Source organism: Zootoca vivipara, chromosome 7 (genome assembly GCF_965207765.1).
Source record: "Zootoca vivipara chromosome 7, rZooViv2.hap1.1, whole genome shotgun sequence".
In the NCBI taxonomy this organism is placed as follows: Eukaryota; Metazoa; Chordata; class Lepidosauria; order Squamata; family Lacertidae; genus Zootoca; species Zootoca vivipara.
In genome coordinates, this window is record NC_142590.1 from 54,845,078 (window position 1) to 54,868,425 (window position 23,348).

The 23,348-nt window shown below is 44.9% G+C and overlaps 1 protein-coding gene across 4 annotated transcripts in view; it reads right to left on the bottom strand.

Annotated features, from left to right (window-relative positions):
* Positions 1 to 17,558, bottom strand: part of LRRN2 (leucine rich repeat neuronal 2) — a 289,597-nt gene extending 272,039 nt beyond the window's left edge. For 3 of the 4 annotated variants that reach the window (XM_088674273.1, XM_035122489.3, XM_088674272.1), the window contains exon 1: positions 17,228 to 17,417. The gene's annotated coding sequence lies outside the window, so the exon portion shown is untranslated. Of the gene's footprint in view, positions 1 to 8,412; positions 8,507 to 17,227 lie in introns of all 4 variants that reach the window. The other variant, XM_088674271.1, reaches the window with a different exon arrangement.
* Positions 17,559 to 23,348: the final 5,790 nt, after the last annotated feature.

Here is a 23,348-nt window from a genome sequence, read left to right on the forward strand (position 1 = left end):
TGCTGGAAAATGCTGGGTTGTTCATTTAAGCATCTCAACCCTTCTCTAACAACAAACAACACCTGTGATCAATTAGGTCAGGGACGGGGAACCTGTGGTCCTCCAGATGTTGCTGGCCCACAACTCTCATCCGTCCCTGACCATTGGTCATGCTGGCTGGGGCTGGTGGAGTCCAACAACATCTGGAGAGCCCATCCCTGAATCAGGTATTTACCACTGAGATAAAATACAGGGTCTTGTAAAGCAGCTGATCCTAAGCATTTTATTCTGATAAGTAACCACTTCATTGAGGGACGCGGGTGGCGCTGTGGGCTAAACCACAGAGCCTATGGCTTGCCGATCAGAAGGTCGACAGTTTGAATCCCTGTGACGGGTTGAGCTCCCGTTGCTCAGTCCCAGCTCCTGGCAACCTAGCAGTTCAAAAGCACATCAAAGTGCAAGTAGATAAATAGGTACCGCTACAACGGGAAGGTAAATGGTGTTTCCGTGGGCTGCTCTGGTTAGCCAGAAGCAGCTTTGTCATGCTGGCCACATGACCTGAAAGGTGTACAAGATGAACACCGTAACCCCAGAGTCGGTCACGACTGGACCTAATGGTCAGGGGTCTCTTTACCTTTACCTTTAACAACTTCATCAGTAATGTTCAAGAACATAGGCATCTATCAGTGTCACATCCTGAAGCCTAAGGCTTCTCCATGTGACCACATTTCCTGCAAAACCTATCCTGAGAATTAAAGAATTGTAGAGCTGGGATGGACCATGAGGATCATCTAGCCCAACTCCCTGCATTGCAGGAATGTTTCAACCACATGGGGCTCAGATCCACAACCCTGAGATACATATGAAGATCCTGATGGATCAGGTCAATGGCTTATCTAGTCCAGGATCCTGTTCTCACAATATCTGACCAGGTGCCCATGGAATACCAGCAATCAGGATTCAAGTACAAGAGCACTCTGCCCTCCTCTGGTTTCCAGCATAACTGCCAAGTTCTCCCCTTTTTTAAGGGAAATTCCCTTATGCTGAATAGGCTTCCTCACGAGAAAAGGGGAAACTTGGCAGCTACGGTATGGTTTCCAGCAAGTGGTATTCAAAAGCATTGTCACCTCCAACTGTGGAGGCAGAGTACAGCCATCATGGCTAATAGGAGAAAACAGCAGAAATCATATAGAACAATTAACAAATCATCCATAAAGCAATTGCAACCCATAAAGCACCATCAACAAAACATCTAAAAAATAAGCTAAACAGCACAATTGCAGCACATGTTATAGGATTCACAAAATACTGCAGCATTCATAAACTATAAAGCAACACCAAGAACATTAACAAAATAGCAGCCAAAAAGTAAACCAAGCACTGCCACATTCATACAACACTCTCCCCACCCCCATGACTCACAATCTTTCACTCCATCCAGTTTATTAAAAGGCACACACACACACACACACACACACACACACACATAATGCCCATGGCAGCAACTCCCTTCTGAAGGTTCCTTGGGCTGGAGGTGGGGCAGCACAGGTCAGGGATCGCCAAACGTGGCCCTCCAGCTGTTTGGGGACTACAATTCCCATCATCCCTGACCACTGATCCTATTAGCTAGGGATGATGGGAGTTATAGTCCCAAAACAGCTGGAGGGCCAAGTTTGGCCATCATTGGGTACAACTAACGACCCCATGGTGACAAAGTCTCTCTTCCCTCACAGTTCTTCCTCTGGAAACAGTTCATTTATGAAGGCTCCTGGGGCTGGAGGGTCGAGCTAGGTAAAGGTAAAGGGACCCCTGACCATTAGGTCCAGTCGTGACCGACTCTGGGGTTGTGGTGCTCATCTCACATTATTGGCGAGGGAGCAGCGTACAGCTTCCAGGTCATGTGGCTAGCATGACAAACCCACTTCTGGCTCACCAGAGCAGCACACGGAAACGCCGTTTACCTCCCGCTGTAGTGGTACCTATTTATCTACTTGCACTTTGACATGCTTTCGAACTGCTAGGTTGGTCAAGCTAGGCAGGTGGGAAAAGCCATTACACAATGGCCAGCACAAAGTCTCTCTTCTCTCACTTCATGTTGGTTTTTTCCCCCCATTGACAAGCTGTGTTGTAAATACTGTAGTCCCCCTGGCACTACATGTTTAGGAGAATCTGAGATGTGGCTTGCCAAGAGAGGCTTGGCTTCCTACCCATTTCAAACGTGAATTCTGCAAGACAGCTGAAGACACCATGGGCTGTCAAATCTGAGGCATTCTGCACCATCCTCCTAGTCTTTACTACAGGTTTTTTTATTAAAAAAATGTATGCCTCTCATTAAGGAGGTTTTTAATCATGGACAATTACATCCATGACAATTACATCTATCAAGGACCAACTCCAGGCCTCCTGATCCATTACGTTTTGATCTCGTTAATTCATTATTGTCATGTGCGCTTACAAGTCCTACACCCCTCATTTTCCTCCACACGTTTCCTTAGCCCCATTCATCTTCACAAAACCAGTGACACACAGAACTGAGAGGGAAATGCTATGGCCGCCTCATTTCCAGGGTTCCCTTGCCACTGCAGCAGGCAGGTCTCTTGGATTGGCTCCCAAGCTATAAAGGCCATTGTGCTGTGCTAGGACTTTGGCAGGTTGAAGCATACGCCTGACATTTGCATAGGAAGATTCTTTTCATAAAAGAAAGGCTAATATTGACATTCCCTTCTTCCCTGACCCCCTTCTTTCACACAGAAGAATAGCTTCCTTTCACTCCAAGATCTGAATGGATTTGCAGCCCAGCAACTGTTTGCTGTTCCCGATGGGAGTGAATGCTCAATTTGAGGATATTCACAAAGCCATTTGCTGTTGATGTTTCATGCAGAGACATCTGTAGTCCAAGGGGCAGCAGTACTCATTCATATATGGTTTTCAATGCCATCCCTAATGGAAAAGCTGAATAGCTTACCCAGATAAACAGTAAGACGTCTTTGTACAGTTCAGCCCCTGCTATTGGAGCTCTGGGTTCTGCCCTTTTGTGAAGGCAGCAGCACACTAACTATAACAGATAGTATCAATTTTTTTTAAAAAAACCACACTTATAAAAATAATAATTTGTGTTTCCTGCCTTGTGGCATTGTCCACAAAGGCTGAAAAGAGCCTATAATTCCTCATTAGCATAGCTAGAGGACAGCTACAAGGGTCATTCTCAAACAGATGGGACCAAGTATCATGCTTGGTTTAAATATAACAGAGGGACACGTGAAGCTGCCTTATACTGAGTCAAATCACTGGTCCATCTAACTCAGGCACGTCCAACAGGTAGATCCTGATCTACCAGTAGATCACTGGATGTCTGTGGTAGATCACTGGTAGATCACTGGCTCCCCCCAAAGAAGCTCAACACCTTTGGCTACCCTTAAAAAAGCTCATTTTTTTGCCCTGCACCCTTAAAAATGGGGCTTTTCCCCTCCCTAAAAAAGCTCAACAACTTTGACCTGAACCCCCAAAAAGGGGGCAGATCACTGCCAGTTTTTAACTCTGTAAGTAGATTGCAGTCTCTTGGGAGTTGGCCACCCCTGATCTAACTCAATACAGTCTACAACTGGCAGCATCTCTCCAGGGTTTCAGGCAGGGATTTCTTCTGGTCCTACTTGAAGATGCCAGGGATTGAACAGGAGACCTCCTGCATGCAAAGCAGATGCTCTGTCCCTGAGCTACATCCCTTCGCCTGCACATGTCAAAAAATGTTTTCAATATGAGGTTAGGTGTGGCTTTTTGCTCACAAGGTGGGTTGCTGTTTCCTGTATATACCAGGAAATCATGGCATAGGTATGTACTGAAGAAGACAGTGTTGTTCCTTCTGTTTTTAGAGTCAGAACAATTAACAAATCATCCGTCAGAACAATCTTGTTCAAGGACTAGTGATCTCACTGAAGTTCATAATGTATTTTGGCTCTGAATATAAACTTCAGGAAATCCTAATGCCTGCCTTTGACCCAAGGTGAGCAGTACAAACCCATACAATTATGGCATAGTTCCCCTCTGGCTCAGTTTGTAATCTGACCCAGAGAAGAACTCTTATCTCTCTCTTCCATGTCCAGTTCAATTACTCACCTACATCCATCTACTTATTGCCCCCCTTTTCTTTATGGGTGCAGCAGATTTAACAATGGCAGGTGTATCCCTCCTCCCTTTCCCTTCCTTCTTACCACATGTTGGCCTTTGCCTGAGCAGACATCAAGCACCCTAAGGAAAATTAAATTTCCCACAGTCCCTGTTATGTAAGCTTCTTCAGGATGCTGAGGATATGGGTGTGGGAGAGGAAGAGGGGATATCCCAACTTTAAGCGGTGACATGACCACTAATTCAGAAGAATAGGTGCCCAAAATTATCGGAGAGCCATGAGGCCTGATGATGCATACAGCAAAGGCGTCGGGTACAAACCTGGACTCCCATTTAGGGCCCAGTCACCCACAACTGGTCAAGCCAGAACCCCCTGAGGTAGCACCTTTCAAGCAGAAGCCCTACAGGAGCTATTGCCCTCACCCAAAGGGCTGCTCAGCAGGGCTGGCTCTAGAGTCTAGGGGTAGGCTGGGTGGTGCGGGGGCGCCAGAGCTGCGTGGCAACCACTCTGTGCCCACCAGCCGCAGCAAGAAGCGGGGTGGGTTGGGGGCGCCGGAGCGATCTGCGCACCATGGCGCCCGACATGCTTAAGACGGCCCTGCTGCTCTATCTCCACCCAGCTAGAAGTAACTGAGTAGTGATGGACTGCAAGGCAGCAAGTATGAGAAAGCATGGCCCTTTAAACAACACATATCCCAGTGGCAACAGCACCTGGAATAGGTAGCCAGGTCAAGGAGGTTCCTTTTGGCTCCCAGGTGGCCATAATATGTAAGTAGGTCCTTAGGAAAGTTCGTGTAGCAAAGAGGATGCAAGAAAAATCATGTGATGTCAGACTTATATAGGAGATATTATTATCCTGTGCCTCCCTGCTCAAGTTTGTGAGATGTATCTTCTTCTCAGCTTTTAAAACAGATAAAAGCCAAACACAGTTTTTGCCAAATTAATTAACTGTTGGTCCAGATATGCTTGCAAAGATCGAGATTTGTCCCTTACCTCATGTCACCACCTAGTGGCAAAGGGGAGAGGTGCTGAACACAACCTCAAAGTTGAGGCAGCCTGAGGGCCATTAATGCGTTGCGTTTATAGCCCTATCATGCTTTCTTTCTGATCCATTTGGGAATTGTCCGAGGCTCAGAGACTCTCAGCATTTTCTCTCTGCTGTTTTGCAAATGCATGGCCATCTTGTCTGTCTTCCAGCTATGATCCGGCTGATTCAGGTCTCTGGTAGACATCTAGAGGAGGAGTCAGTACTCCAGTGTACAATTTATACACCCATCGCAACCACAGCTCCAGTGTAGGGGCAATGTGTTGTGTAAGCAAGAGAAGCAGCAGGAGGTGAGCATGACAGGAATCCTTGTTGCTCTGATGCCTCCATTTCTTTATTTCTTTACTTTTTTCTGGTCTGCGGCTATTGTACCAACTTTTCATGTTAGAGAGGAGAATGGAAATGGAGGAGTCAGAATGACAGGGTTTCCTCTCATGCTAACTTCCATGTATAGCATCTTCATCCCCAGCTGCCACTTTCTGGGTCCAGAACTGTAGAACTCAAAAGCTGGTAACATGACTGATAATTCAGCCAGAGATTGCACAGTTCGGAAGGGCCACAAAACAGTTCATGGAGCTTAGCTCCCCAACATATTCCTCTTTATAGTTGCAGGGCAGTGTAACCTGTACATGAGGATAAAATTGGTTTCTCCTCTCCTCTCTCTCTCCCTCTCTCTCCCTGCACAACAAACAGGATGAAATCGTTCCCTCCTGCTGCTAAATTGGAAAAAAAGGAAAATAAAACAAAACAGCAGCAGCCTCAACAATAAATATCTTGGAGGGGGAAAATAACTGGAGCATTGAAGATAAAAGAACGGCTGTTAAATGAAAATGTTCGGGCAGAAAGGCATTAGACAGCACTAGTAATTGTTAATTTGTACTCGGTTGGGGTACGAAAGGGCTTTTATTACTTCAAATATGCATTTATTCTGTTTTTTTCCATTTGGAGGAAATAACACACAGATGAAGCTCTAAACCCCCAAGGTATTGGGTGAAATAAAGTAAAATAAAATAAAAATCTCCTGTAATGGATTCCATGCTTTTCTGGACCCAGCCACCAAGCCACATTATTTTAAACTGTCTTGTAATGAGTGACACAGAAAATCCAATGGAGCCGGCAGCTTCTGCAGTGTGCGTGCAATTAACTTGCTGTCATCAACAGGAAAGCAAATAAGGTGATCTGCCATGCTCATGAATGGCAGGGTCTTGACCATATGGATAGGAGTGTTGTCCAGTGGTTAGTGGTTAGGTTCAGATGGTATGTTAGTATTTGAATCTGTGACTTAACTCTGTTTGTGGTTTTAAAAAAAATGTTTTTCTTTCTTTCTTTCTTTCTTATTTATTTATTACATTTATAATCTCTTATAATCTTATCTCTGAGGAGCTCAGGGTGGCATCCATCCTCCTCCTCACTTTATTGTCACAACAGCCCTGTGAGGTAGGCTAGGCTGAAAGGCAGTGACTGGCCCAAGGTCACCCACTGAGCCTTCATGGTCAAGTGGAGATTCAAACCCTGGTCGCTTAGGTCCCAGCCCAGCACTCTAAGCACTACACCACACTGGATCTTGCATTTGTTTTGGGGAACCACCCAAATAACTTATAAGGCAGCTATATCGATTCAGATGTATTTAGATAGATATTGGTGCTTTTACTTAGACACTGAAAAAAATGAGGGAAGGCGACAAAGACAATATCAGGGTCGTCTCCGGTTGGACAGTCCCCTCCTCACCACATGGCCAAGTGACACCAACCGTCCTGCGGAAATGAACACCTGAAGCTGGCAGCTGCCTTTGTGGGACTGTTTGTTCTGTGAGTTTGTGGTTATTGGTCTATCTCTTTTGCTTTTATAAATGTTTGTTAGCCACTTTGAAGACTCCTAACTGAAAAGTGGGATATAAATTTACCAAATAAATGATGAATAATAATTTGATATGCAGCCAGCGGCAAAGAACTTGCATTCCCTGTTTGTGCCAGGACTGTGCTCTAATTGTCAGTTTGCCTCTGACTGCTGGGGGAAGGGGAAGCAGTGGCGGAGAGCAGGCGGGGGCGTGGCTGGCGTGCAGCCCGGGGGCGTGGCGCACCGCCTGCGGGGGCATGGCACCCAGCATGGGGGGGGGCAGCCGCGATGCCACGCCACCAGGATCGTGCTGCCGGGGGCGGTGTGCTCCCCCTGCCCCCCTCTTCCTCCGCCAGTGAGGGGAAGGGCACTCTGGCTCTTAGCATGAGCCAACGGTCTAAGGCAGGCATCCCCAAACTACGGCCCTCCAGATGTTTTGGCCTACAACTCCTATGATCCCTAGCTAAGAGGACCAGTGGTCTGGGATGATGGGAATTGTAGTCCAAAGCATCTGGAGGGCCAAGTTTGGCCATCCCTGACCTGTGCTGCCCCACCTCCAGCCCAAGGAACCTTCAGAAGGGAGTTGTTTGGGGATGTCTGGTCTAAGGGCCATGAGGGACACACTTCCGTTTGCCCCGCCGCTTTCCCCCAAGAAAACCCGCGGTTTAGCACTGAATCGGACGGAACAAATGGCAATTGGGTTTTCCACGAGTTGCCATCTGTTCTGATTTCGTGCTGAAGAGTGGGTTTTCTGGGGGAAAGCAGTAGGGCAAAAGCAAAATAGCTCAGACCCATGCCTAGAAAGTGCAGGAGAAGTGGAAAACCACTTGGACCCATGTTTTCTACGCACAGGACAAGCCAAAGTGTGGAGGAGCCCTAGGTTGCTGTTCCACCTCCATATGTCCATCCCAACAAGATAACCACCGGCAAGAGACCAGCCTGGTCTCAAACAGATATAAATGCCTATAAATAACTCAATCCATTAAAAAAAAAACCTTCCACTGTACAAACGATTTCGCTTCTCTCCCTTTGCCCTCAACTCTCCTTCCTTCAAATGCCTGATGGCAGGGCTCATGTATCTTATTTTGATTTCTTTATGGTGCTTAGCAAATGCAGGTATAAACAAATAAATAAGACACTGTGCCACATTGCTTCAATTCCATGGTTACCAGCTGCCTCTAGATTAGCTTTTCCTGTCAGCCTTCCATATTTTGTCATTTGCTAATTGCTTCCCTGGTTCTTCACTTCTTTGTGGCTGTTACCCACCCAAACAACAGCTTGTTGTCCAGTCACCAGTGTGTTTATAAGGTGCCTTAAAAACTAAAGGCAGCCTTTGCGTGATCAAATCTGCCCAGGGACCAGCAGAATCTGTCTATCTGGAGTGCAAACTGTGCATTGTGGTTTCAGTTGTCACAAGCACCAGCACTCACGTGATCAAGCGTTTGCAGTGCTGGCTAGATAATCAGTTGCCCGGGATGTTCCTGGGGATCCAGGGCTGCAGATCTGTGGCTGGTGACTTCACAACTGCAAGGGTTGAAAAAAGATGCTCTAATATACACTCCGTGAATTAATTCTTTAGTAGTAACACTTAGCTTCCAGTTATACATGATTGATTACTGTTTTGCAACTGCTATTTCCACTCATAATAACAGAGGAGAGAGGAGGGAGGGAGAGCTGAGGCTTGCCCAAGCAAGTTAGCCCATCTTGAGACAGTGTTTGTTGCTTGTCTCCTTGTGTATGCATCAGCTGCCCTTATGCATTAATGATCTGTGTGCACACCACAGCTTTATGATCTGTTATTCTCTGTAATGTTTCATTAAGAGTTTGTAGCAGAAGTTCCCAGTGGGTGGGTTACGCTGGCTGATTTGTAGTGTTGGGACGGCCATGTTGCCAGCACACAGTCTGTTCCATTAACAGAGCATCGCCTCCTTTCCAAACTGGTTTTCCTTTACTTTTCTTTTCTCCTCTTATTTTCTCCTGCTCGCTCGGTGTTTTGAACTCTCTAGTGGCAAAAGCGGTGACAGGAACCAAGGAGACAAGAGGAAGGTGTCTACAGCTCTTATTTTCCTGCTTAATAAAATATTGACCTTTGTTTGAACCTGTCAGCAGAGGAAGGGCTGCATCATAACCTGAAGTGCTTTAAGCTTGCCTTAGCTGCAGTTTTTAGAACGCCTCTGTTTTGCGGGTTGTTGCCATGGAATGCTGCTGATTTTCTAGTGGGCTTGGTGACATTTTTAAGACCTTTGAGCATCCAGGTGAAAACTCAGAAGCACTTGTGTCAATCAGAATTGACCATGGACTGGTAAATCTGTATCAAGGCCTAGGTCCTTTGGAATATCAATGCATTGACATTTTAGATCTGAGTCACCCTTGTTTCAACTCATCTGATCTTCTCCTGCTGTCTGACAACCCAATACTCTACCCAAATACTTTGCTTGGTCATCTAATGTAAGCTGGAGGTCTTCTGAATGGACACGGAGACACTTCTTTTTTTGGTCTGTGTATTGTCTAGCACACTGATGACCTAGAAATGTGCATAAGTTTCTCTCACAGAAAACAGTAGGATAAATGTGTGTTGGCTGGGTTGTCCGTCCGTCCATCCCCCCAATCTCTCTGACTCTTTGACATGTGTTCAGAAGTTCTTCCATAAATGCCACAAAGCCTTTGGTCATTTGAAAAGGCCCTGCTCCAAAGCAGGGGACTGAATTGAAAAGCCACCAGAACTTTAAAAGAAAAGTGTGCACACCAGTATGTCTGCTTAACTATGAACTCTGGGATCCCCAGGAATACAGGTCACCTGAGTATAAAAAGGGTGATGCCAGTTGCCCTGAATTTTTCTCCAGTACACTGCTAACATGCTGGGTTTTGTGAGTGTCAACAGTCTTCTCTTTGTAGCAAGAATGCAGGTTTTAAAAAATCCTCTCTTTTTCTCTCTCCAGTGCATGACAACATGACAATATTGTTTCTTGGTGGCCCAATGCTAACTTAACCTAATGGGCGATCCTTCCTAAGACAGCTGTTGGCTCTTAGCAATCCACACAAGTATTCATAATCATAAAAGTATTCTGGGGTTTTTCAAGTGCAAGTTAATCTAAGCAAAGTTTTATTGGGTACTGATGCCTAGCAGGAAAGCGTGTAACATAGAATTATTGTGCTGCAGTTCTTCCATCTTTCCTTGGACAAGATGATTGCCTCTCTGTTGATTATATCTAAACTTGGAAAGATATATTTGGGGAGCCTCTGTGCCAAAAAACAGAAGCCTAAACCCAAGGGGGTTCCCTATACTGGCCAATATTACTAACAGTCCAAGTGTGATGTTCTCTATTACCCCAGTCCAGTGATAAATATGTCAAGTATACTAGGAGTATGAGAATCGATTCTCTTCACAGGATCAACAAAGCAATTTGCTGTCTGGGCCTTGTTCTGCCGTGAATAATAAACAGCAATAATGGAAGCACGGGCAGTTTAACACACCTTGCGCAATCTGGAATTTGGAAAGCGTTAAGGGCCACATTAGTCATTAAAGTTAAGGAATAACATAAAGAAGAGAGAATATAAGGAATAAAATAAAGCCAGGGACCTGATTGTCAGCATTGTCTCTGGCAGCATCTAATCCATCAAGGCCTCTTCAGGCTCCGGAGCTCTGCCATCAAACAACAGCCACTAATTCAATGAGGTGTGAAAGCGCCTATTTGTGCGAGGAGAAAGGAAATGGTACTCTTTGCCCAGAGGCAATCGGCCTGCCGCTTTTAATCAGTTCAGAGGCCATGAGTGCCAGGGCTCGGGATGATAAAGGTGGTATCAGGGGTATGGTGTACTAATTCAGTGCAACTATGCACACCACAGGTCAGTGCCCAAAGGGGGGGGGGAGGAAGCAGGATGGATAGGCCAGACTCAGTTTTGTCCACCTGAAAAGAAGTGGAATGGCATCCCCACTGCATCTTACCCCCCCTTAAAGCCCTGTCCTATGTGGCCTACGCCGAATTGTCTGAATTGGTGTGGGGAAATAATGTCCAATAAGCTCCACCATATTTCAAGGCGAGGACGGCTTCTAACTGTATGTACATAAAAATATTTGAATTGGCACTTCAGATTGTGGGTTGTTTTATTTCAGACCACTTTGGGCAATTCTTGCTTGACTCAAGTCTGAAGTAGATAGTTGCTTTGGAGGAACTCAACAAATAGCTATATATCTATATCTTTCTCTGTGTGTATTTGCAGAATTGGATGAAATTTGCAAGTATAGCAGCTCCTTTTGAGGCAATGAAGCCTGCCACATCCGAGACAAAAATGGTGCAGACGAGCTTTCTAAGGGTTGAGGGTTTGGTGGGTTTTTTAAAACAGAAATTGCTATGTGTGATTGGGGGGGGTAGAATTGGGTGAAATTTGCAAGCATAATACCTTAGGGATGATGTTTGCCAAACTTCAGGCCAGTAAGTTGGGATAGGGGATTGTGCTAAGTGCCCACAGAGCTACATGAGGCCCAGAGTGTGTTTTATGCAGCCCCTGGTGTCACCTAAAGTTGCTCCTGTTCTTCCATCCCATCAGGGTTCCTTCCTTTGTATTAATTTCCTCCTGATTTCCACCAGCTTTTAAAAGAGTTCCCCTCTCCGCCTCACTTTCTATGTAATTTCAGAACAATTGGAACGGGCAGCATTTTATTTGATAAAATAAATTGGTTTTTTGCTTGCTATTTTTAAAAACTTTTTTCTGGTTGTGTGGTTTGGGGAAAATAAGTTTCCCTCTCAGCTGTCTGAGAACAAATTGGTAGGCTTCTGCCGTGCGTGGTATAAAGAGAGAGAAATATTACTTTTGCTTGATTACCAGTTTAGTAATTGCATTGGTCTACTGTACTTGAAAACAATCATCTGCATACTTATTTACTTTTAATTTATATAAGAATGTATAACTGTTTTGTTCATAAAAAATATTCACCCAGTGAATAAAATACATACAATACGTAACAAATACATCAAAACAATATTAAAACTGCATCTAAAATGTCTTCATTATATGCGATGTCACTTACCTGCAAAATTAGTAATAATTCAGCTGACACAAGCCTGAGTAAAAGTATTATGTAAGTATCAAAGCATCAAGTAGAAAACACCTGCCTGGTTATCAGTGAAATAGAGTTCCTCAACCCAGTGGTATCACACTCAAGTGACTTGTGACTGATAGTCTTCAGTCTAGCATGTGACACTCCTAGTGGCTTACTTACTGAGTAAACCTCCATAGGGTTGGGAACTCTAATCTGAGATAGCTATGGGGGAAATTGAAGCAGGATAGTCTTTATTCTGAATTAAGCACCTTTTCAAGCACCTTTATATGTGGCTCTGTCTCAATGTAGCCCCTTGGGCCCTGATTTAAAAGGTGCCCTCCAGAGTCACCAATTTTTGTTTTAAAAAACTCTGTACTTTGGGCTGAGTGCATCTGAGCATAAGCAAAAGCCTTTCTCACCTGATAGGGAACAGTTCAGAAAGAAGCACAGTGTGCGTTTGAACACCCACAGAGTGACCCTGAATGGGCAAATAATGCCAACAGCACAGTCATATTTTTTAAAAAATTCTGGTATTACATCCTTCAGTCCTGGTATGTGGCCATAAGGATTATGTTCTTCGCAACCCTACAATCTTCCCCCATTTCCAATTTGGGGGAAATGTTATGAGGAGTTTTGGACATAATCTTCTTTGTGGGCTAATAATAATAATAATTTATTATTTATACCCCGCCCATCTGGCTGGGTTTCCCCAGCCACTCTGGGCAGCTTCCAACAAAAATTTTAAAATACAATAATTTATTAAACATTAAAAGCTTCTCTAAACAGGGCTGCCTAACCAACTCATATAGAATTAAACAATTTGGCCTGGATGACACATGATTGGCTTGTGTTATGGATAGCTGCATGGAGTCAGGTGGGGTTGCCAGTTCTATAACCAACCCCTTTATAGCAGAGAGCTATACAGTAATGGAAACATGAATTAAGAGATTGCAGGGTCACATTGGCTAGCTTCGTCTCACCAACAATTCATGCACTGGCCATGTGCATACCAGTGGCATGAAGTGGCCCTATGCTTGCACATACTGATGTGAAATTATGTTCTAGCATTCCCATTCAGACCATAAAGAGGCATCCGTTGTGCGTGCACTCCGACACACTCGTGCACACAGCGAAAACTATTTGATTCTGCAATTTCAATCAGAGATTTTCCAGCATGCTGCCACTTCTCCTTAAGAACGTGGATTTTACAAGATAGAAAAATAAAGTACAGGCTTTGAAACAGCAGCAACATTTTGTTACAGGAAGAGCTTTCTTCAATCCCGACCTCTCCACCTCGTTGCTTTCCGTGTTATCCCCCAGCCAAATCTGCTGCCTTTTCTAGACCTGTTCAATTTGAGCATCATGCATTGTTAAAAAGAAACAGAGCCCTGGACCGGGCACCAGCCAGAGAGAGGAGCATTTTGACTACTACTAAGGTTCTGTCCTGGGGACCCAGGTGGTGCTGTGGTTAAACCACTGAGCCTAGGGCTTGCTGATCAGAAGGTCGGCGGTTCGAATCCCTGTGACGGGGTGAGCTCCCATCGCTTGGTCCCAGCTCCTGCCAACCTAGCAGTTCGAAAGCACGTCAAAATGCAAGTAGATAAATAGGAACCGCTACAGCGGGAAGGTAAACGGCGTTTCCATGTGCTGCTCTGGTTTGCCAGAAGCGGCTTTGTCATGCTGGCCACATGACCTGAGCTATACGCCGGCTCCTTCGGCCAATAATGCGAGATAAGCGCGCAACCCCAGAGTCGGTCACGACTGGACCTAATGGTCAGGGGTCCCTTTACCTTTACCTAAGGTTCTGTCCCAGCATTAAGATGCTCCATGGTTGGAAGGGCATGGCCACTTTGAATGAAGGACTGCAAAAGAATAGTTACTTTCTCCTAACTAGGGGTCCTCTGTCTTTCAGCTTGGTCACATTCTCTTTGCTACTCAGGACTCAACCACACTTTCACTTGACCCATTTTTTATTGTAATGTGTACCAATTAATTCTCCTGGGTTGAAGATTAATTTCCCAGGGTCTCATTGGACCACGGCCTTGCGAAAATTCCATTTTACTTGCTGAATTGGATCTTACCAGATGTGTGGAAAAATCCAAATCCAGATGTTGCTTAACAGTGTGGAAAATCCAAATCCAGATGTTGCTCAGCCATGGAAAGGGAAAGCTATTGGATTTGGAGGAATTAAACAGTTCACAATATGATCAAAATACAGGGCAGGCGAAAGTGTGGATGAACCCTAATACTTATTTGTTTCACTTTCCCTTCGTGCCTTCTTGTGAGCTTCCCACACCCCTTCCAAATTCACTGCCTGTGTGCCAGCTTTTTAGGGTGTCACATGGCATTCAGCTTAAGGGTGGTTATATTATGTCTTATTTTAAAACATGGCCTTGGATTTTTAATGTCTAGCTGCTTCATCTTTCAATTTCCAGCTCATTAGTTGACAAATTCTCCATTTGAAGGTCAAACCCCAGCTCCTGCGCCCATGTTTTATGAGACCAGGAAGAAAGGAGGGGGCATTTCCTTGGAGAACTCGGTGAAGCTTGCTATGTACATTTATGAAAGAATTATCCACTGGATGCTTGAACACCCGTTTAACTGCTGCACACAGGGATCACGGTGTAGCATTTGCCTCTTGAGGACCAAGATAACAGAATAAACTTTTGGTGTACAAGTTCAGGGTTAAATGATCCAACTGAAGCTGAAACACCATGCTCATCCACCTACACATTTTATTTCAAAAGCCTGAGGTCTGATGAAATAGCAACTTGTCTGCCATTGCATACCCTCCCAGTAGGCCTTCCTGAAGATGCAAGAGATCAACATGACCTGATTGGGACCTTGGGACCCATTATCAAGTTGGCTAAGGTGTTTGTTGCCAAAGCATGGGTCTTTTGTGCTGAGTCCTAGATCTCCTGCTCCTTCCCCCATTAAAACTATTCAAATTATTCTTTGATTTGACTAGGTGCACTATAAAATGCAGGGCCAGTGAGAGTCTGCAGACATGCTGACATCTTAATTTGACCAGAGGCACTTGTTTTAGTTTCAATATATTCACAAGCTGAAGTTCTTGACAAAAGATTGTGAGATGAAATGGAGAGCCCAGTCCTGGGGAGCTAAGTCCACATGGCCCATAGCTCAGATTAAGGCCAGACAGATGGTCTTGGTTTTCTGCCCTATGAGATTCATCTAAATTTGCATCTCTACATATTGTAGGGGACATCTGGAACCTAACAAGCCTCCTAAAATTAAATTCCTACATTTAAATGAGTACATGCAAATTTTATGTTAATCTATGCCATAGGCCTGTGCCCCATGTCTTTTAAGAAACTAGCAAAGCTCCTGGGGTTTGGCTTCTTGCCACCCTCTGTATTTTTACATGTGAGGGTCAAAAGGGTTAAGATCTGGTGAAGTAGCAGCTTGTTTTCATAGCCTCCAAGAAGCCTCTGGTGAAGATGTCAAAAATCATCATGAGCTGACTGAGGCTTGGATTTCTTGCCGCTTTTGATTCCTTGATGCTTTGGGAGTTGTATTGTCAGGCAGTCAGGGAGGGGGGAGGCAGAATCCTGTTCTGTACTCTCCTGCTATTTCCCAGAATATATTTGTGTCAGCTGGCTCCCATGGAAATCTTGGGGTCAGTGTTCCTTTCTATAGAGCAAGTGTTATCTAAATGGTAACCAACAGTGCTTTTCTGTCAAAGAAATCTGAGCACATTTATTGCAGAAAGTTTCTGCCACCTACAGACCACAATCAATAACGTTTCCAGGGAAAAGCAATTGCAGAAGCCTGACTTTTCAAAATTTGTATGTGGTAGCAACTTAGTTTCTAGTTATAGCAAGATGTGATTTTTATTTGTTTGCTTTGAAATCTGCTTCTTCCACAAACTTGGATTTGTGACTTGCTGGAAGGCAACTGACCACTTTGCATTCTATGTCACAAAATCATTAACAGAAGTGGCTTGCAACCTGCTTCCAACTATCTTGTTGCGGTTTTGCAAAAAGAAAAAAGAGGAAAAACCTGTGTCTGTAAGTGATTAATTAATTGATGAAATCAATTGAAAGCCAGACAGTTCAGGACATGATCTGAAGGCACATGAGGCAGCAACCTTGCTGCAGTTAATAAGGTTTGGATCTGATCAATGCCTAGATAGAAGACTCACCTGGAAACTCTATGTGTACACCTGGAGTTCTATGAAGCAAAAAAAGTTTGATGAGACTTTGCACAGTGCCAGCCTTCCTTTCCTTGGCCCTTCCACTCTCCCTTCCAGTAAACAGCAGTGCCCCCACTGCTAAGAGGTCAGGTAAGCACCACTGCCTTACCTCATAGCGCACAACAGGGAGTGGGGTATACCTGTAATTACTAAAACCTATTTCTTCTGGTTAACAGAGTCAAGAAGAAATGAATTCAGAAGCAGTGGTGTAGCTAGGGCTGGACGTCAGGGTCAAAGTCGAGAGCCCTGCAAATCAGCCTCCACCCCAAATGACCATCTAGAGTGTGAAAGATGCCATAGACCTGTTGTGAGCACCTTGGCCTACATGGGTATGCTTCTGCCTACCCAAGTTGATGCAATATCATTGCATATTATTATTATTATTATTATTATTATTATTATTATTATTATTAACATTTTATAGTAAGAGCATAAAAAGAGCCTCGCTGGATCAGGCTAAAGGGCCATGTAGTCCAACATTTTGTTCTCACAGTGACCAACCAGATACACATGGGTAGCCTGCAAGCAGGATCTGGGTGCAACCATGTTCTGCCCACCTGCAGTTCCTAGCAGCTGGCATTCGGACTCTGAAAGTGCAAGGAAAACATAGCCTTTGTGGTTAGTTGCCATGGATAGTCTTGTCCTAGTTTAAAACTATCCAGGTTGGTGACCATCACTACATCTTGTGGGAGCAAATTCCATATTTAAACTATGTACGGTACTATGTGAAAAAGTATTTTCTTTTGTCTGTCTTGAAATTCCCAACACTTTATTAGCTGTCCCATACTACTAGTACCGATAGAAAGAATTTTTTTTCTGTTTTACGATTTAGAATATTCATTTAAACAACCTTAAAATATCGATGACTTTCCTTCTTCTCCTTCCATGGTTCATTCTGCATAACATAAATCCCTGCATATTTTACATAAACTAAACCATTCAGTATTCCATTATTACCTCCATCAAAACTTATTAACACTCTTGAATTTACCTTAATGCTGCCAACGTTTTCAGCAATGGTTTTCAACCAGTGTCTCATGGCACCCTGGGGTGCCTTGAATGATGGTCAGCGGTGCTGCGGGCAACACTGGCCTCTGCCCCCCTTTCCTTCCTTCCCTCCTCTGATGTGCTCTCATGTCTCTGCCTCCCAAAGGCTTGCACAAGTGTTTGTTGCAGGAGCCCTGGCTACAAGCTCCGCAGGCGAATGGCGCACCTGGGGCTGGCCAGGGGGTGCTGGTTGCCAGGAGCTGAGGCAGCGTTGGAGTAAGCAAACAAGCAAGCAGGTGAAGGAGCCCAGCCAGCCAGCCCACCAGCCCAGGTCCCTGTGGGGCAGTGTGAGGAGGCACCTCTCTTTGGGGCAGGGGCGGGGCAGCTCAGAGAGCACGGGTGGCAGCAACAGCTGCTTGGAGGACTCCCAAGGAGAGAGGAGAGGAGAGGAGGCTGAGGGAACCCTCCACAAGGGAGCATGTTCAAAAAAGGGTGAGAGGCTGCAGGCTCTCCTGAGCCCCACAGGGGTGCCACATAAAGAATGTATTTGGTCAAGGGAACCGAGGACTCAAAAAGGCTGAAAACCACAACTATAGATAGAAATAATAAAAATATCCACCAGTACAACAATATACAATGAGAGAAGGTAAACACATAACTTGTGAAAACTACAGAAACCTTACTTCCTACTATCTAGTGTAGACAGTAATTATGCACATATTGGAAGAATAAAAATTCTTTCTGTGGTGAAGATATGTTTACAACATGCACACAGAATCATGCTGTTGTTATTGCAAACATTTGCACTCATTTCCCATAATTTGCGAGTTTCATTTGCTCAAGAGCAAATTCCTTTTAAATGTCAATAAGTCAATGCATGATTAAAGTATTCAATAGCAACACAGGTGAACCAAGAATGTACTTTGACAAAAATATTGCACAACTGTAATGATTTTGGCAGCCTCAGTAGAAGGGATGTTTAGAGGAGAACACTCATTTCAGAAGAGGACGACAATGCTGAGGGAATTAGATGTCTGCAGACATAGCATGAATAATGTCATAATAAACTTTTACCTTCAGTGTTGGTGTGGTCCATGATTAAGCCATTAATTTTTATTCATTTATTTCTTGACATGGTGGCCAAACTTGTCAATGCTCCATCATTTGTTAAGACCACAGCCTTCCACATCCTGGCACAAGCATAAGAAACCATGGCAGAGTGGGCACAAAATATGACAACTGATACTGGCTTCACCACATCACTACCAAGTCTAGATTGCCGACCTGGCCTAGAATATGAAACTTCAATTTTAAAATACCTTGTTCCACACCTAGAAATATGCCCAGTTCAATGACACCCAAACAAGGTCAAAGATGCCTGTGGTAACCATCGAGTAGGCATCTAGAAATGAATAATTCTATTGATTCTTGCATCCAACACATTTCCCATTCCCCCTTTTCCATCACTTCCCCCCAGATTTCAGATTAAATTAAAGTTGCATTATATTCAACACTGATGTTCTGCTGCTACCTAGTGGCTACAACCTATCACATCATTCAATAACATCATTTACAAAATAGAAAGTAGGCTCTTTAGCTGCTGTACTTGGGAGACGAGTCAGTGTACTATGGATGATGGTGATGATGCATATCAAGGGTTAGGAACCTGTGGCCCTCCAGATGTTGCTGGACCACAATTCCCATCATCTTGGCTATGCTAGCTGGGGCTGATGGGAGTTGGAGTCCAACATCTGGAGGGCAACAAGTTGCTCATCCCTGATTTATGTGTATCCTTTAGGAAGCCCAGAATGGTTTATGTGGGCTCCTAGCAGCTCCCCATCCAGGTATTGATCACATCCACACATCAGAAGCCTTATAACTGTTACAGGATTTGTGCTCCTAGACCAATTACTGCATCCCATTGATTTGTAGTAGTTGAAATAAAAAAGGGTGTATGAATGACTCCCAATAACTTTGCAATGTCTCTAAATAAGCAGGTATTACAGAGGTTCCATTAGTGCTTTATACAAGGCAGAAACAACAGCAGCAGCAGCAACAACAACAACCAAAACACCCACAGAAGAGAGGGAGCCATTTGAGAATTTGGTGGTTGTATCCCTGCCAGAGAATGAGAATGAAAAGGTGGATCCAGCAATGTCTCCCAGGGAGAGGCAGACTCTCAAGTGTCACAGTATGTACTAAGCTTGGATCCTAGAACAATAGGCAGGTAGGATCCTAGAATGCAACAACTGGTTGGCTTGCAGGAGAAGACCAATCAGGCTCCAGGAGGGAAGCAGAATCAGCCAATCAGACGGGACTCATTGTGTAAATAATGCATATAAAAGCCTGAGGTTTGGGGGGGGGGGGGATTCAATCCTTGCTTTACAAGCTGCAATAAAGAGCTCAACCCTGTCCAAAATCTCGGCACGGACATTAAGGAAATTGTGTCCCAGCGGCGGTCCCAAGCTTAGGCCGGCCCCATTCACCCTCCGAGACTTCCAAAAACACAAGGTCCCCACGATGGGGAAGGGAACCTTCAATGTACAATATCGAGGATGGAAGCGGTGATTAGACTTGATCGTGGTCAAGGGGCCCTATGTTAGCTTACTGGGGTTGCTGTGGTTTGGGCCACTGGGGCTAGCCATCACCGGTGAACCGCACCAGCTCCCACGTGGACACCATCTGCAAATAGTTTCTGGAGGTTTTGGGGGGAGCATTGGGACGATATACTGGGCCCCACGTTGGCCTACAACTAGACCCCGCCATACAACCCATCAGGTTCAAGGCCTGCTGGGTCCCGTTCGCCCTTCAACCCTGCATCGACGAGGAATTAGACCGGCTCATGGAGCAAGGAATGCTCGAGCTGGTGCCTAACGCCCCCTGGGAAACCCTAATCATCACACCCGTCCAACCCGGGGAGTCCGCCTGAGCGCCGTGGTCCTGCTAGCATGTGGACTTTGCTGGCCCCTTCTAGGGAAGGACATTATTTGTAGTGGTGGGCTCATACTCCAGATGGCTGGAGGTCGCCCAGGTACCGTCCACTTCCACAGCCGTGGCCATCCGAGTACTAAGTAGGCTGTTCGCAACCCACAGGCTCCCTGACACCCTTGTCTCAGACAACGGAACAGCATTCATGTCAGAGGAGTTCCATACCTTCGCAACACAAAATGCCATCTGCCACGCATGATTGCCGCCTTTCTACCCCGCGACCAACGGCCAAGCAGAGCACATGGTGTGGACCATCAAGGACGCCCTCTGCAGCATGACACAAGGGGACTGGGAGTACCGCCTCGCTGCATTTCTCCTAGCCCAGCATAGCACCCCCAGCACAATGACTGGCCGGAGCCCAGCAGAACCACTCATGGGCCGGCACCTCACAACAAGACTGGACTGCCTTCACCCAGACAGGGCCCATGATGAGGCAGCAAGGGGGGAAGGTAGGAACCCCCGGGCCTTACAGCCCCGCAACCCAGTGTAAGAACTTTGGGGCGGGCCCGGCATGGGTACCCACCACAGTCACCAGGGGGGCGTCCCCCTTGTCGCATGAGGTGCTAATGGGGGGGGGAGGCAAGCCTGGTGTCGCCACTGCAATAAACTACAGTGATGATTCCCGGGGGGGGGGACTGCGAGGAGGGCTGGACAGAGGAATCCCAAGGGGACAGCAGAAGGGTGAGACCCATAGAGCAGGAGGAGTGGGTAAGGACTCCGAGTATATTCCTAGAAGAGAGGGGACTTGTCTCCCTAGGCAGAGTGCCTGCCTTCAGGCCAGGAATACCTGCAGTGACGAGTAGCTGGGCATTCTCCATTTCTGCTTCAAAGTTTAGCAGGGAGGTAGGGAAATTCATTTGAGCAACTTCACAGCTCACATGTACAGTCTTGAAACCCGTTTACCAAACTTGGGCACCTGAAACTTGACCTCTATTTTGAATTGGTCTTTTTATGACTTCCCCTTTACCTTGTAAAAACATCTGGACTATATTCTTCTCTTCCCATAATACCGAGTCTGCGATAATAAATACCGTAATCACTTTTTTACTTACAAGAAAGTGCACTTGTTGTCTTTTGGGGCAGAAAACAGTACAGTCAAGTGTTGATTACTTTTTCTTCTTGGTAACCTGCAGAATTTTTCATTCTCAGATTTGTTTTGGGGCATGGTTTGATTCTTTGGGATCCCTAACATTATCCAGGAGTCCAGGATACACAGATTCCCTCTGTCACAGAGGAAACTGAGATAAAAGTGCAAATATAAGGCGTCTTTTAAACTCTCTTCTTTACCAGCTTCAAACTTTCCCCCTGTTGAATTTGTACCGGTATCCTTTACAATGTCTTAACTTGATAAGAAGGAACATGTCTTAATTGCTGCCATCAAGCTATACTTAATTATATCAGGGAAATAGACAACCCTCAATAGAGAGCCTATATCAAGAGAACATTTAGAATGATGAAACAAAATATAGTAAGGCAAAGGATGACTTAAGGAAGGGATGAGGAACTGTGGCCCTGCAGATGTTGTTGGACTATAACTTCCATCATCTTTGACTTTTGGCTGGGGATGATAAGAGTTTGACAACATCTAGAGGACTACAGATTTCCCATTCCTGATATAGACAGATGCCGTTCTTCACCATTTTGTTAACATGAAGTGTACATAAATAGCAATATGACTGAATTTGTGGAGGTTTTTTTGGGTTTCCAAATGTAGTTCAAGCAGTAAAATGGCAGTAGCCATAGCAAGCCAGCCAGATTCTGCTAGTACAATGTACTAGATGTGAAGCACATTCATGCTTGCTCTAACGTCTGAACTGCTACCTCCCTGAGAGGGCTGAAGAGATGTGGGATGTTTTAAGTGAAATATCATTTCCCATAAAGGTATCAAGACACTGGCAAAGTATTCTCCTATGGTGTAGCAGAGAACTAATGAAGCTTTTTCTAAGGTACAGTCATACCTCGGTTTAAGTACGCTTCGGTTTGAGTACTTTCAGTTTAAGTACTCCGTGTACCCGTCTGGAACAGATTAATCCACTTTCCATTACTTTCAATGGGAAAGTTCGCTTCAGGTCAAGTACGCTACAGGCTGAGTACTCCACGGACCATCTGGAACAGATTAATCCACTTTCCATTACTTTCAGTGGGAAAGTTTGCTTCAGGTTAAGTACGCTTCAGGTTAAGTACAGACTTCCAGAACCAATTGTGTACTTAAACTGAGGTACCACTGGTGCAAAGAATTCAGACCCATAGCATCCCTAATTGATGGTTCTCCAACTTTTGCTTGAAGACGTCCCATTAAGGAGTGCTCATTGCCCTTCTGAATCAGAAGATGTTATTTTTGTTTTCAAAAATTACCTGAAAGGCCGTAGCTCAGAGCATCTGTCTTGCAAGCAGAAAGTCCCTGGTTCAATGCCCCATTGGCATCTCCACACAGGGTTTGGAGACACTCCTTCCTGAAATTTTAGAGAGCTGTTGCCAGTCAGAGTAGACAATATTGAGCTAGATGGACCAGTGGTCTGACTCAGTATGACACAGCTTCCTGTGCTCATTTATATAGCAATTTATTGCAGGAGGGGACAAAGTGTGTCTTAGAGGTTGGTGGAACAGTAAAACTGCCCAGTTTATTTACTTTTGTGCCATTATCTAGGGATGAAGCAATTTTATGAATTTCACTGCAGTGCTTATTTTGGCACTCCACTGAAACAGGGTGGAGGTAAAAAAGTAAAGGGGGAAATATACACACAGAAGGAAAAGATACTATATCAAGAGTCTGACAACAGATGGCAACAGAGTACAACAAATGGAATAAACAATATGCGCATACAGTATTCACAGCTGCCCTTTCTCTCCATACTCTTTATAACTTTTATAAATATCTATAACTTTATAAATATCTATCTCTCCTTTAGTTGCATTTTTCTGCCCTTAGCAAACATTTTAGACATTCCACACTGGAAAAGAGCTGCTAGCCTTGACCAGTCCTTTTCTGCACCTTTTCCAACAACTAGAACATTCTAAATGTGACCAAAGCACAGATCTGTATAATAGTACAAGGATTTCCTTTACTTTTGGTGCAATGTTTTCATCTGATTTTCCACTTAAATTCCAATGTCAATTTCCTGCAAAGTCACAGACAA